This window comes from Manis pentadactyla, chromosome 1 (assembly GCF_030020395.1).
Source record: "Manis pentadactyla isolate mManPen7 chromosome 1, mManPen7.hap1, whole genome shotgun sequence".
Lineage (NCBI taxonomy): Eukaryota > Metazoa > Chordata > Mammalia > Pholidota > Manidae > Manis > Manis pentadactyla.
The window spans coordinates 125,343,595-125,356,694 of NC_080019.1; the positions used below are offsets into that span (position 1 = coordinate 125,343,595).

Below are 13,100 nucleotides of genomic sequence, written 5' to 3' on the forward strand. Positions count from 1 at the left end.
GTGGAATAGTATGGTATTTTTCTTTCTCTGCCTGGTTATTTCACTTAGCATAATACCCTCTATGTCCATCCATGTTGTCTCAAATGGAAGGATTTCTGTTTTTGTGGCTGAATAATATTCCATGTGTGTGTACCACATCTTCTTTATCCACTCATCTATTGATGGACACTTTGGTTGCTTCCATATCTTGACTACTGTAAATAATGTGGCAATAAACATAAGTGTGCATTTATCTTTTTGAATCAGGGATTTTGTTTTCTTTGGGTAAATTCCTAGAAGTGGAATTACTGGTTCATCTAGTTTTACATCTAGTTTTTTTTTTTATTAAAGTATCATTGATATACAGTCTTATGTTGGTTTCAAGTCTAAAACACAGTGGTTCAATAGTTACCCATATAATTAAATCCTCACTCCCTCTAGTGCTGTCACTAACTATTTATGTAGTAAGATGTTACAGAATCATTGACTTATTCTTCCTGTTGTACTACCATTCTTGTGACCAACTTATATTGTGATTGTGAATTATTGTGCCCTTTTATCCCCTTCTCTCCTTTCCCATCCCAACCCTTCCCCCTTGGTAATCACTAGTCCATTCTTGGTGTCTATGAGACTACTATTTTGTTCATTCTGTTTTGCTTTGTCTTTATACTCCACAAATAAGTGAAATCATTTGGTATTTGTCTTTCTCCACCTGTCTTATTTCACTGAGCATAATGCCTTCTAGATCTATCCATGTCATTGCAAAAGGGAGGATTTCTTTTTTTTATGGATGAATAATATTCCATTGTGTACCACATCTTCTTTATCCATTCATCTCTTGATGGACACTTAGGTTGCTTCCATATCTTGGCTATTGCAAATAGTGCAGCAATAAACACAGGGGTGCCTATGTCTTTTCAAATCAGGGATTTTGTTTTCTTTGGGTAAATTCTGAGGAGTGGAATTACTGGGTCAAATGGTATATCTATTTTTAGTTTTTTGAGGAACCTCCACATAGCTTTTCACAATGGTTGCACCAATTTTCATTCCCACCAACAGTGTGGAGGGTTCCCATTTCTCTGCATCCTTGCCAGAATTTGTTATTTCTTGTCATTTGGATAGTGGCCATCCTAACTGGTGTAAGGTGATATCTCATTGTGGTTTTAATTTGCATTTCCCTGATAATTAATAATGTGTAGCATCTTTTCATGTGCCTGCTGGCTATTTGTATTTCTTCTCTGGAGAAGTGCCTGTTCAGGTTCTCTGCCTATTTCTTAATTGGGTTATTTGCTTTTTGGGTGTTGAGGTGTGTGAGTTCTTTATATATTTTGGATGTTAACCCCTTATCAGATAAGTAATTTATGAATATATTCCCATACTGTAGAGTGCCTTTTTGTTCTGCTGATGGTGTCCTTTGCTGTACAGAAGCTTTTTAATTTGATGTAGTCCCACTTGTTCATTTTTTATTTTGTTTCCCTTGCCTGAGAAGATGTGTCCAGGAAAAAGTTGCTCATGTTTATATTCAAAAGATTTTTGCCTATTTTTCTTCTACATCTAGTCTTTTAAGTTTTGGAAATAAAAATACAGAAAAGTACTTGGATTATATTTTTTAAAACTCTGAGTACCCCACCCGGAATTGACTATTACTAGTCTTTTCTCATACTTCCTTTAAAGTTTTTGAATATAAGAACTAAAATATTCAAATGAAGTGGATGTTCTTTCTGTATTCACCTTCAGTTCCATGTTATAACCCTTGCTCCACGGTAACTTCTCTCTTGCTTTTGCATTCATATGTTTAAAAATGGCATATGGTTTTATGTGTTTTCAAATCTGTATAACTAGTAACAAGCTGGACATTGTTTTTCAAATTTGTTTTTTGCTGAACATTATCTGAGATTTATGTCTTCATATATATAAAGTTTGCTCCTTTTAATTATTATATAGTATTTTTATTATATGAAAACACAAAATATTCTACCTGAAATGGATCAATATCTATTGGTAAGCATTTAGATCTTTCCAGGTTTTTCACTATTATGAACAACACTGTAACTTTCTTAAATGTGATTTTTTTCTGATCTTGCACAAAGGTTTCCTGGGATTCAAGCCAGAGTGGATCAGTAGAGTTCTGGTTAATGCATATTTTCAATTTTACTATATATTTTCAAATTTCCCTCCAAACTAATTATACTTGGTGGCAGATTTAATATTTAATTTTATTTTATTAGACTTATTTTTTATTTTAAATTGAATTGGTCTAATTGCTGAGGTTAGGCATGTATTCATATGTTCATCATTTGAATTTCTTCCTTTGTGAATTACCTGTTTTTGCTTATTTTTCCTCTTTCAGTTCGTTTTTATATTCATCAATGTCTATACATGGATACTTTAACAGGCCAAAGAATTCTTCATGATCTATTAAGAAAATGTCTACTATAGTACCCAACACCCAGTTTCTTGTGTCTCATTCTTCAGAGGTGATCATTTTCAACTTTCACTTGTTTGGCCATCTATTTCCATGTTTTTATATGCTAAGCTTATAATGGTATAACTTGATTTCTCAATGTTAGCATTATCTGTTGAGTTCCCATGAGAGAAGGTAAAGTTCTTTTGAAAGGCGGCAAGAATTTAATTCTCCTACCTCCAATAAACAAATATAATTGCCAGTCCCTCTCTCCCCATCCCCCCAATATGATTATATAATTATTATTTTTTACATTATTCTGTTTATATAAATGCTACTCAGAATGTTCTGTGTATTATGTCAGTTACATTTGCTTTCTTGAACAACTTTTTGCTTTTCTTTGAAGTTAACTATTAACTAGTGTATTGGTTTCCTAGGCCTGTCATAACAAATTACCATAAACTGGATGGTTTAAAATAACATAAATTATTCTCTCAATTCTGGAGGCCAGAAGTCTGAAATCAAGCTTCTGGTGATGACCAGCAACCCTTGGTCTCCCTTGGCTTGTGGCTGCACAATTCCTATCTCTGTCTTGGTCTTCATATGACCTTCTTTCCTGTATGTCTTTGTATCTCCAAATTTCACATCTAAGGACACCAGTCATTGGATTTAGGGCCCACACTAATTTAGTATGACCTCCCTTTAACTTGATAACATCTGCAAAGACGTTATTTGCAAATGAGACACATTATAAGGCTGAAGGTGGCATGGGGGGGGGCAACATATCTTTTGGGGGAATATAATTTAACCCACAACATCTGCTAATACCTCCTTTTCATTTGCATGGTTTTTTATATATCACAATTCAGTCTCAAAGTCTCTAATTGTTTTGTTTACCCTCTGCCCTTCCACGACCCCACCCTAATACATTTAAAGACATCGACCATTCTGATTATTTCTATCTTATCTATTTAGGCACCAAAATATGTGTCTGGGGTTCCTTCTGTGAGAAATGCGCTCACTGGTCGGAACTTGGTAAGTGGACACGGAGTCAGAGAGCCGCGCAGCGGGGCTGTAGGGGCGGTCTTGCAGCATTACGACGTGTCTGGTGAGCAGGCACACTCAGGGCTGTTACAATAAGCAATTTCTTCCTTAGCGTGGGAGTCCCTCCCCTGGTTCTTTATTGGCTGAGTACGAGAGTGTTTGCATTCTTTCCCAGACATTGCCTAAGCAAGTTATATATTTATATTAGGCTTTTTTACATTTATCTTAATTTTATTGGCTGGTTTAAAACTTTCTCTGCATTTTTTTTTTGAACTGACGCACGGCCTGCCTATTCTTAATCTCCCTTCTCCTCCCAGCTGGACTCACTCCCTGGTGCATGTTCTGATATGTAGGCTTCTTTTTAATACCCTTTTGTGTAAATGTTAATTCCTCTGGGAATAAAGCACATTTAGTTTTATGCCATTTCTGACACTCCCTTGGTTTTGCCTCTTCGGTTTCATCTTCGGGCTAACCCTCGTCTGGTACCAAGTTGGCTGCTCTCACAGCCCTACACCCCCAAATTCAATGGAAGAGCCTTTTTCAATTGCCTGCACAAACTACTGTCAGCCACTCTCCCTTACTGGCCCCAAATGGGTCACATGGATATGTTTGAACCGATTCTGTAGATGAGTTCCACACATCTTGAGGCCTGAGGTAGGGCCTCACCACACAAGCAAATAACCCGAACATTAGCCCCAGGGCAAAACTATGGTGCTGAAATGGGTGCTGGGCAAAAACACAAAATGTCTACTACATGGAAGTTACTTATATGTGGTGGGTAATTATTTCCTCCAGTTTGTATTGCCTTTTGATTTTGTTTACAATATTTTTTGCTATGCAGATATTTTAAAACTATTTAAACTGCTTTTTTTTTGGTTTTTGACTCTTATATTGTGCTTAGAAATGTCTTTTGTCCCTGAAAAGAACATTTACTTTTTGGCTTCAAAGTGTAGACTTTAGTATAATAATTGTTTCTACCTTATTAACTAGGTCTTTAGATCTTCTAGAATCTTATTTTATTTCTACTTGATCTTTTATGGCCTGAATGAGGTGATTTAATTGTTTATAATAAATGTAATAAAAAGTCTTTTATTATTAGAGTCTATTTACTATATATTATTCTGTCTACTTACTGTATTTTTTGGTAGCTTTAGGTTTTGAATTTTGATGCCATGCCAATAGCAATATTTATGATTGATACGTCTTGATTGAGGATTATATCTGCTATAAAGTGTCTGTTTTAGTCTTGCTTACTTTTTATTGTGAATTCAAACTTTCCTGAAATTAAGAACACCACTGTTTTCTTTTTGTTTTCATTTTCTAAATATGCCTTTGTCCTTCTTTCAATGTCATTCTCTTACCCTTAAACTTTCAAATACACACACACACACACACACACACACACACTCTCACACACACAGTTTCTCAGTGTTCCTATTGATCAGCATCTTAATAAATATGAAGATAAATTTTAATTTTTTAAACTTAATAAAGATACAAATTCTGGCATGCTTTTACTTCTGTTTTGTCCAGTGTCCCCAGGCCCATCTCCCATGTTGAAATCACCTGAGAGTTAGATGATAATTGATTTTTTAAAACAGCTAACAGTGATTTTAATGTAACTATTTTACTCTGGTTCTCCGACCCACATATTTACAGTATTCTATGTTTTTTCCTACGACTCATATTTAGCTGGAATACATCCTTCCCAATTATTACTGACAATAATATCTCAAATATCTTTATATCACTCTTCAACCTAAAATATAGTTTGTGTTGTAAAGAATTTAGTCTGAGAATCATTTTCCCTTGGAAATTTGAAAATTTTTCTCCTATGTCTTCCTAATAGTCAATGCTGCTCATGAGGTGCAATGCCACGTTGAGTCTTATTCCTTTTGGAAGTGTTCATTTTTCGTTTTATCAAAGTCTCAGGGTAGAAGATGCACATGCATATGTGTATCTGTATGCTTGTTGGTTAATTTTATGTGTCAATTTGATTGGGCCATGGGCCATGGTGTCCATATATGCAGTCAAACATTATTCTGGATGTTTCTGTGAGGATGTTTTCAGATGAGATTAACATTTGAATCAGGGGACTTTAAGTGAAGCAGATTGCTCTCATGTGGTTGGGCTTTATCCAATCAGCTGAAGGCCTGAATAGGACAAAAAGCTGTTTTTCCCAGGGCAAGAGGAAATTCTGCACCAGATAACCTTTGGACTTGAACTGTAATATCAGTTCTTCCTGGGTATCCAACCTTCTGGCCCACCCTGCAGATCTTGGGGCTTGTCAACTTCCATAATCATGCAAATCATGCAAGCCAATTTCATATATATATATATAATCTCTCTCTCTCTCTCTCTCTCTCTCTCTCTCTATATATATATATATATGTATATATATATATATATATATATATATACACATATATATATATAGCTGTGAGCTGTCAGCAGCCAACAGGTGGCAAAACGAGTGACTTGTTGCCTAAGGGGGGGGGTCAGGGTTGCTTACTGCAGCACCCACTACACCATATCTTTGTCATTTTGAGAGAAATTTAGGCATCCAACTAGCATTTCCTCTCCTTAGTTGAATATATTCTGCTTGTTGGCTTATCTATTAAGATTTTTATTTGGTAATCATTTTTTTCCTAATAGAGAGTTTTAAAAATAATAATCTTCTATTTCATGGATGAAATATCCATTCTTATCATCCTGAGATTTTTCAATTATATCATTTTCAAAGTTTCTATTTCTTTGATGTATAAATTCCAATTTGGTGTTCTCTCCTTTGCCTATTAAGTTTTTTTTTTATGGTGTTTTTTACTTCAGATATTTTGTTTGTGGTTGCATGCCCAACTCTGTGGCTGAGGTTCTGAACATACTGAAGACAGTATGCACACCCCAGCCAGTCTCTAGGGGTTTTAGAAGGGGCTGTTACAGACAGGGTAGCTTCTATAAGGGAAGTGGAGCTCCCTACTCCTCCTGATCATGGTCTCTGGCTCAGTACTCACACCCAGTGTGCCAGTCTGTCTCTCTTTTCTATTCAAGGTAGGGAGTTTGGGGCAGCTTGCCTATTGCTCTGATACTGATGTAATCAGCCTCCCGGTTGCTCCAGACATCACTCCAATTCCTTACATCCACAATCTGTACACTTGGAGTTTTTCTAGAATTACCATCCCGTATAGCTTTCCTTGATCTTTTCTGTTCCCTTTTCAGGATGGATGGGCCACTGTATCACTTAACTCAGCATCCTTTCTGTCTTCCTTCTAGTGTTCCTTCCTGGATTACTAATGCTGGATCCCTCAAAACGACATTTTTTTGGATTCCCTTGGTGCTCTAGTTTTTTATGTGATATAGGCTCCACCAATCACTCATGAGTTTTAGAAGGCAGAAGTGGAACACTCTGAGGTGAACGCTGACTTCCGCTGTTTCTACTATTTCTGCTGACAAGCTGAGTTGTGGACTAGTTTGATTTTTTTGCAACAACTGTGGTAAGATTCTTAGTGTTAGCTCTCTGGTATCATGAGTTTTGAGAGGCAGGGTACAGGTCCTCTATTTTGCTGCTTGGATGGTGGCATAGCTGGCCTGAATCTAGAGTCAGAAGCTGCATGAGCTGATTCCTGATTCCAGTTTCCTGACTGTGGCAGGGCCAGAAGCTCAGTTCTGTAATGTAACTTTAGGAGCTATTCCTTGAAGTTCAGCCCAGAGCTGCGCTTTTCAGACCTCACAATGGTTGTGATACCTATTAGATATTCTGTAATAAATTCCTTTTAGCTTCAATGAACTAGAGTGTATTTTGTTGCATACAATGGAAGCCTCACTGATATACGGGGACTCTTGGCATTTTCTGGTATGTTATGGTAATGTCTTCTTATTTCAGAGATATTTTAGATTTAATATTTTAGGGGTATTTGGCTCTATCACTGCTAGTGGTTTTGGGGGGGATGGTAGTAGGATCAAGTGCTTAGGCATTTCGATTTTATCTTCCCAGTGAGAATTCATTTTTCTCAGAGGCAATAGAATATAATAGCATAGTATAACAAGGGATAAAAGGCTTTGGTCTAAGACCTTTGCAACATAAGAGATAATACCTCTCTTCTTTTGGGACAAGATATTTTTAACAGATTCTTGCCTAATCAGAGCCTGGTTTATATTTTAATAGAAACTACAAGTTGCAGCTGGTTTTCTTCATATCTATGACACCCTAAAAAACATTTTTTTATTTGGTTAGACTTAGAAGTATAATTTTAAATATTTTTATTAAAATTACATTTAAAAGTAGAGTCCAAAGATAAGCATTTTTATTTAATAAAATGCCTTCTATTATTTTACTATTACCATAATTATTGTTTGACTTAAAAATCTTTAGTAGTCCTCATAAATTTAGTGACCAGTGATAGTCATTTGGAAAAAAAAATATGCGTGCCAAAATTGCTTTCTGTTCCTTGTATTGCTGTAAATATTCTCATGTTATAATAATAATGTCAGTTAAAGATTTTAAAAGAAAATCTCTTGGACATAAACATTAGTGACTTCTTCATGAACATATCTCCCCAGGCAAGGAAAACAAAAGCAAAAATGAACAAGTGGAACTATATCAAGCTGAAAAGCTTCTGTACAGCAAAGGATACCATCAATAGAACAAAAAGGTACCCTATAGTATGGGAGAATATATTCATAAATGACAGATCCGATAAAGGCTTGACATCCAAAATATATAAAGAGCTCATGCACCTCAACAAACAAAAAGCAAATAATCCAATTATAAAATGGGCAGAGGAGCTGAACAGACACTTCTCCAAAGAAGAAATTCAGATGGCCAACAGACACATGAAAAGATGCTCCACATAGCTAGTTATCAGAGAAATGCAAATTAAAACCACAATGAGATATCACCTCATACCAGTAAGGATGGCTACCATCCAAAAGACAAACAACAACAAATGTTGGCGAGGTTGTGGAGAAAGGGGAACCCTCCTACACTGCTGGCGGGAATGTAAATTAGTTCAACCATTGTGGAAAGCAATATGGAGGTTCCTCAAAATGCTCAAAATAGACTTACCATTTGACCCAGGAATTCCACTTCTAGGAATTTACCCTAAGGATGCAGCACTCCAGTTTGAAAAAGACAGATGCACCCCTATGTTTATCGCAGCACTATTTACAATAGCCAAGAAATGGAAGCAACCTAAGTGTCCATCAGTAGATGAATGGATAAAGAAGATGTGGTACATATACACAATGGAATATTATTCAGCCATAAGAAGAAAACAAATCTTACCATTTGCAACAACATGGATGGAGCTAGAGGGTATTATGCTCAGTGAAATAAGCCAAGCAGAGAATGACAAATACCAAATGATTTCACTCATCTGTGGAGTGTAAGAACAAAAGAAAAACTTAAGGAACAAAACAGCAGCAGAATCACAGAACCCAAGAATGGACTAACAGTTACCAAAGGGAAAGAGACTGGGGAGAATGGGAGGGTAGGGAGGGATAAGGGCGGGGAAGAAGAAAGGGGGTATTATGATTAGTATGTATAATGTTGGGGGTGGGGGAAAGGGTAGGGCTGTGCAACACAGAGAAGACAAGTAGTGATTCTACAACATCTTACTATGCTGATGGACAGTGACTGTAATGGGGTTTGTGGGGGGGACTTGGGGTAGGGGAAAGCCTAGTAAACATAATGTTCTTCATGTAATTGTAGATTAATGATAACAAAATAAAAAAAAATTAAAAAAATAAAAGAATCCCTCCAATGCTGCACAGCCAGTAAGTAAGTTGTATGGTTATGTGCCAGTTCAGCTTTGTTTGCATCAGCCAGTTGAATTGTCAAGACGGTTACTCATCCACTGGATAATTTCACAACCCTCTTCTTAAATTAGATTGTTTTGGACAATTTTATCCTGGAAACAAAATCTAGGCTTCATAATATATTCAGAAATAGTAGATTTGGGTCTTTATTCCAGCTGGTAGGGTGTATACATTTACTCCTGTACCCTAGGAACAGCTGCTCAAAAAGCTGAAGGGTGCATTCAATTCCATTAACTTTGGCACAACAGAAAGTCATGTAAAAGAGGGAGACTCTTTTAGCCTGTCAATGGTTGGAAAATTAAATTTTTAAATGCTTTAAAAAAAAATTTCTACAGGTGGTCAAATCTTACAAACTTATGACCAGCAATGACCTCATCACCTTCAGCTGGTCTAAAGTTATCTTTGGCTGCTGCATACTTTATGAAATCTTGTTAATTATGATTGTTTTTCCTAGTTGTCTTTCTGGATAAATTGTTATAAAACCTTTATTTTTATCACTTACATAACTACATAAAATATTTTCATTGGTGTCAAAATGTCGTGTTATTGCCAAGCAGATTCCATTTCAACTTCTAGAAATTATTGGCAAGTTAATATTCACATTTTAATGGCATTCTTGCCATAGTATTAAATCTTGCTTTACTGAAATTCACAACCGAACTTGTAATTACATTGTGTTTTTACAGAAAAAAGCACAGAATAAACAACCTTTTCAGTTAATCTCTATAGTTAATGATATCTTCCTTATTTTTTAAAGAGACAAATGATGAATGAAATTCAGTGTCTTTTTGAAATTGAGTTTTCATGAAAATGATTATCATGAATACTCATTATTTACCTCTTTTCAGCACAGTGATATTTTGTTTAGGAATTATAAACTGAATTTTTCTTCCAGCTTTTGAAACTTTACCTATCTGTCTTGCCAATAGGTTTCAGCGCCAGGCAAGTTCACTATGGATTCAATGAGACTGAAAAATGACAATGGAACGTTCTTGGGGTGAAAGGGTTTATATCTAACTTTATTCCCATGGTGGCAGGTCAATCACTAGAATCCAGTCCAGTCAGGGCGAGTCTGCATGCAGCAAGTCGGTCTCTGCCTCTGGGCCTCTAGGCCCCCACAGCCGTCTCAGTCTCTGTCCTTGGCGCTGCCACCACTCCAGTCTCTGCTCTCCTGCAGCCTTGTGGCCGTGCCACCATGTTGCCCAGAGCACTGGGCAGAGCACTTTATATAGAGTCAACAGCAACGTATTGCCCACAAGTGTGTAGTGAACCAGCTAACTAGGGCCAGGTGAGAATCCTGGCCATAGAAACCTTCACTTTATCCACACTATCCATTTCTATTTCAAAAATTAAAAAGTAAGAAACTTATATTCCTACCTAGGCATTTGGTTTCTCCTTAGAGATGTCAATTTAAGGAAATTCAGTCTCCATAGATGTTATTTCAAGAATTTAATTGTTTAGCTGCAAAGCTCCACTTTGGGGTAACAAATGCCCTTTGGGGATTGCATGTTGAAGCCACATTTAGGAGATGCTCAGAAATCAGCTTTCAGCAGTAGTCACATTTACTTTTGTCTCCAGCCTGTTAGAAGCTCTCAGGGAAGCTGGAGAAGACTAAAAGGCTAACTTTGATTAGGTCTGCCAGAATCTGTGTTCTCATTCTGAGGTTCTTCTTTGCCTAGACCTTGCATATCCCCTTGTATGGACTGAATCATGCTCCCCTCCACCCCTAAATTCTTATATTGAAGCCATAACCTCCAATATGATGATATTTGGAAGTGGGGCCTTTGGGACATAATTAGGTTTGGGTGCGGTCATGGGAAGCAAGGCTGTCATGACGGGGTTAGTGTCTTTATAAGGAGAGACATCAGAGAGCTCTCTTTCTCTCCCTGCCATGTGAGCACACTGTGAGAAGGCAGCCATCTGTAAACCAGCAAGAGAGCCCTCACCACAACTCAGCCATGCTGGCGTCTTGACTTCCACCTTCCAGGTTCAGAACTGTGAGATATACATGTCTGTTGTTTAAGCCACTCAGTCTGTGGCATTCTGTCGTGGCTGCTCAAATATGTCCCTCAAGGACAAGAGACTTGGAACCTGAGAAGAAGCAAAAGGTACAGTGGGGAATTTAGATTATGGTCCAAGCAGTTCAGCAATACATGTTTTAAAGTTTCCATTATTGCCTCAATACTCTCTTTTAGTGTGTGAATAGAACCTCAGAAGAAGGTTAAGTTGAAGAGACCATTAAACAGACAGCTTTCCAGTGGAACCAATTAACAGTTCGTAAGTCAAATTACCATACTGATTTGCTAATGAAGGGAAATTTTAAAAGTAGTTGTTATTTTTAGAAAACTGAATTTATAGTTTAAATTAAGGAATATTCTGAGCTGGGCATTATGCCTTCCTCATAATATTCTCATTAAATATTTGTTGATTGACTTAAAATGTTTTCTACTTCATGGCATAAATTTAGCAAAGAATAGGGTTCCTATCAAACCTTTTATTACATTCTTTTGAGAAAGTATACCTTTATAGCTCACTCATGCTAGATGTGGCACTACTTACTTGGGTGTGAGGGTACAGATTTGCCTTTGCAAATTTGGAAAAGCAGCTTAAAAATAAGTAATGCACACCTAGGTTTATTTATATATACTTATGCATTTTAAAACTAGTATCTCCTTTTTTCATAGTCACACCCTCCTAGAATCTGTTCTCCATAATCTCAAGCCAATTGTGGTGAATTAAGTAGACTTTGAAAAAAATCTGCAGGGAAAGCCAAGGGATTGCAAAAATACTGTTGGCACCTCAGAGGTGGCATGCATGGGGAAGGTTTTCTGTGGTGGATGAAAGTGATCTTGCATATGTTTTGCTGCTTTCTCTCAAAGAAAGGAAAGGTGGTCTATAAATATGAAGACATTGTTAAAAGGAAAATGTTAATTTTAGGTAATTTTTCTTTGTAAAATCAAAAACATATTTTTCTCTCTGGTGTAAGAGTACTCACAGGAAAGGTTTAGCAATAATAGGAAGCAGCTTGTCTGGATGAAATTATCCAATTTAAGCCATTAAGAAAAATCGAAAACTTCTGGATTCACTAAAATCAGTATTTCTGGGTGAGAACAGAACATGGTATTGAATAAATGATTAGGTTAGAGCTGTCTAAACTATTGGTGAATTTTCATATGATTTGGGAATATGGATAAAACTAGCATGACCACTTCAACATTTGGGATACATATGCCTTTTAACCTGTGGACAGTAAGGATAGTTTTGAATCACTTAGATCTTTTTGTCTTCTCAAAAATACCTCATGAACATCTCATATTTCTCTTCCTGAAGAAAATATAATTTTTTTTGAAATCCAGTCAATGTTTCCTGAAGGCATCTAGTCAGTGTTATTTATTTCCTGGACCAGATTAATGTTTGTAGGGTCAAGAAAGCTAAGGAAACTAAACAGAATCTCTGAGTCATTATATTTTGGGTGATGACTACCTTAAAGTTCAGTGAGGAAAAACTCCCTATGTGTGTATTAGGAATATATGTATACACACACACACACACACACACACAAACACATATATGTGGAATATATATGTTTAAATATATAGATTAAATATATAAATAAATAGATTAAATATATAGGATTAAAAAAAGTATGTGTATATTAATACATATATATTCCTAATACACATGCATATATAGTTACATAAATGGAAAAGCAAAGTGATGAATGTTTGGTAAAAGACAAAGGAAGACTTTGCCTTTGGTTACTCCATGCCATCTTGGGAGTAGCAAATACCTAGGACATGAGGATTATAGTTTGACCCTGAGCATGAGCAGATCTGTATGTTAAGGAAATTATTCAAAT

At 36.3% G+C, this 13,100-nt stretch overlaps 1 long non-coding RNA gene across 2 annotated transcripts in view; it reads left to right on the forward strand.

Annotated features, from left to right (window-relative positions):
* LOC118907063 (uncharacterized) overlaps positions 1-13,100 on the forward strand; it is a 63,927-nt gene that overhangs the window by 1,673 nt on the left and 49,154 nt on the right. For both annotated transcript variants that reach the window (XR_008997396.1, XR_008997397.1), the window contains exon 2: positions 3,359-3,418. This is a non-coding gene — a long non-coding RNA (uncharacterized LOC118907063). The remainder of the gene's footprint in view (positions 1-3,358; positions 3,419-13,100) is intronic.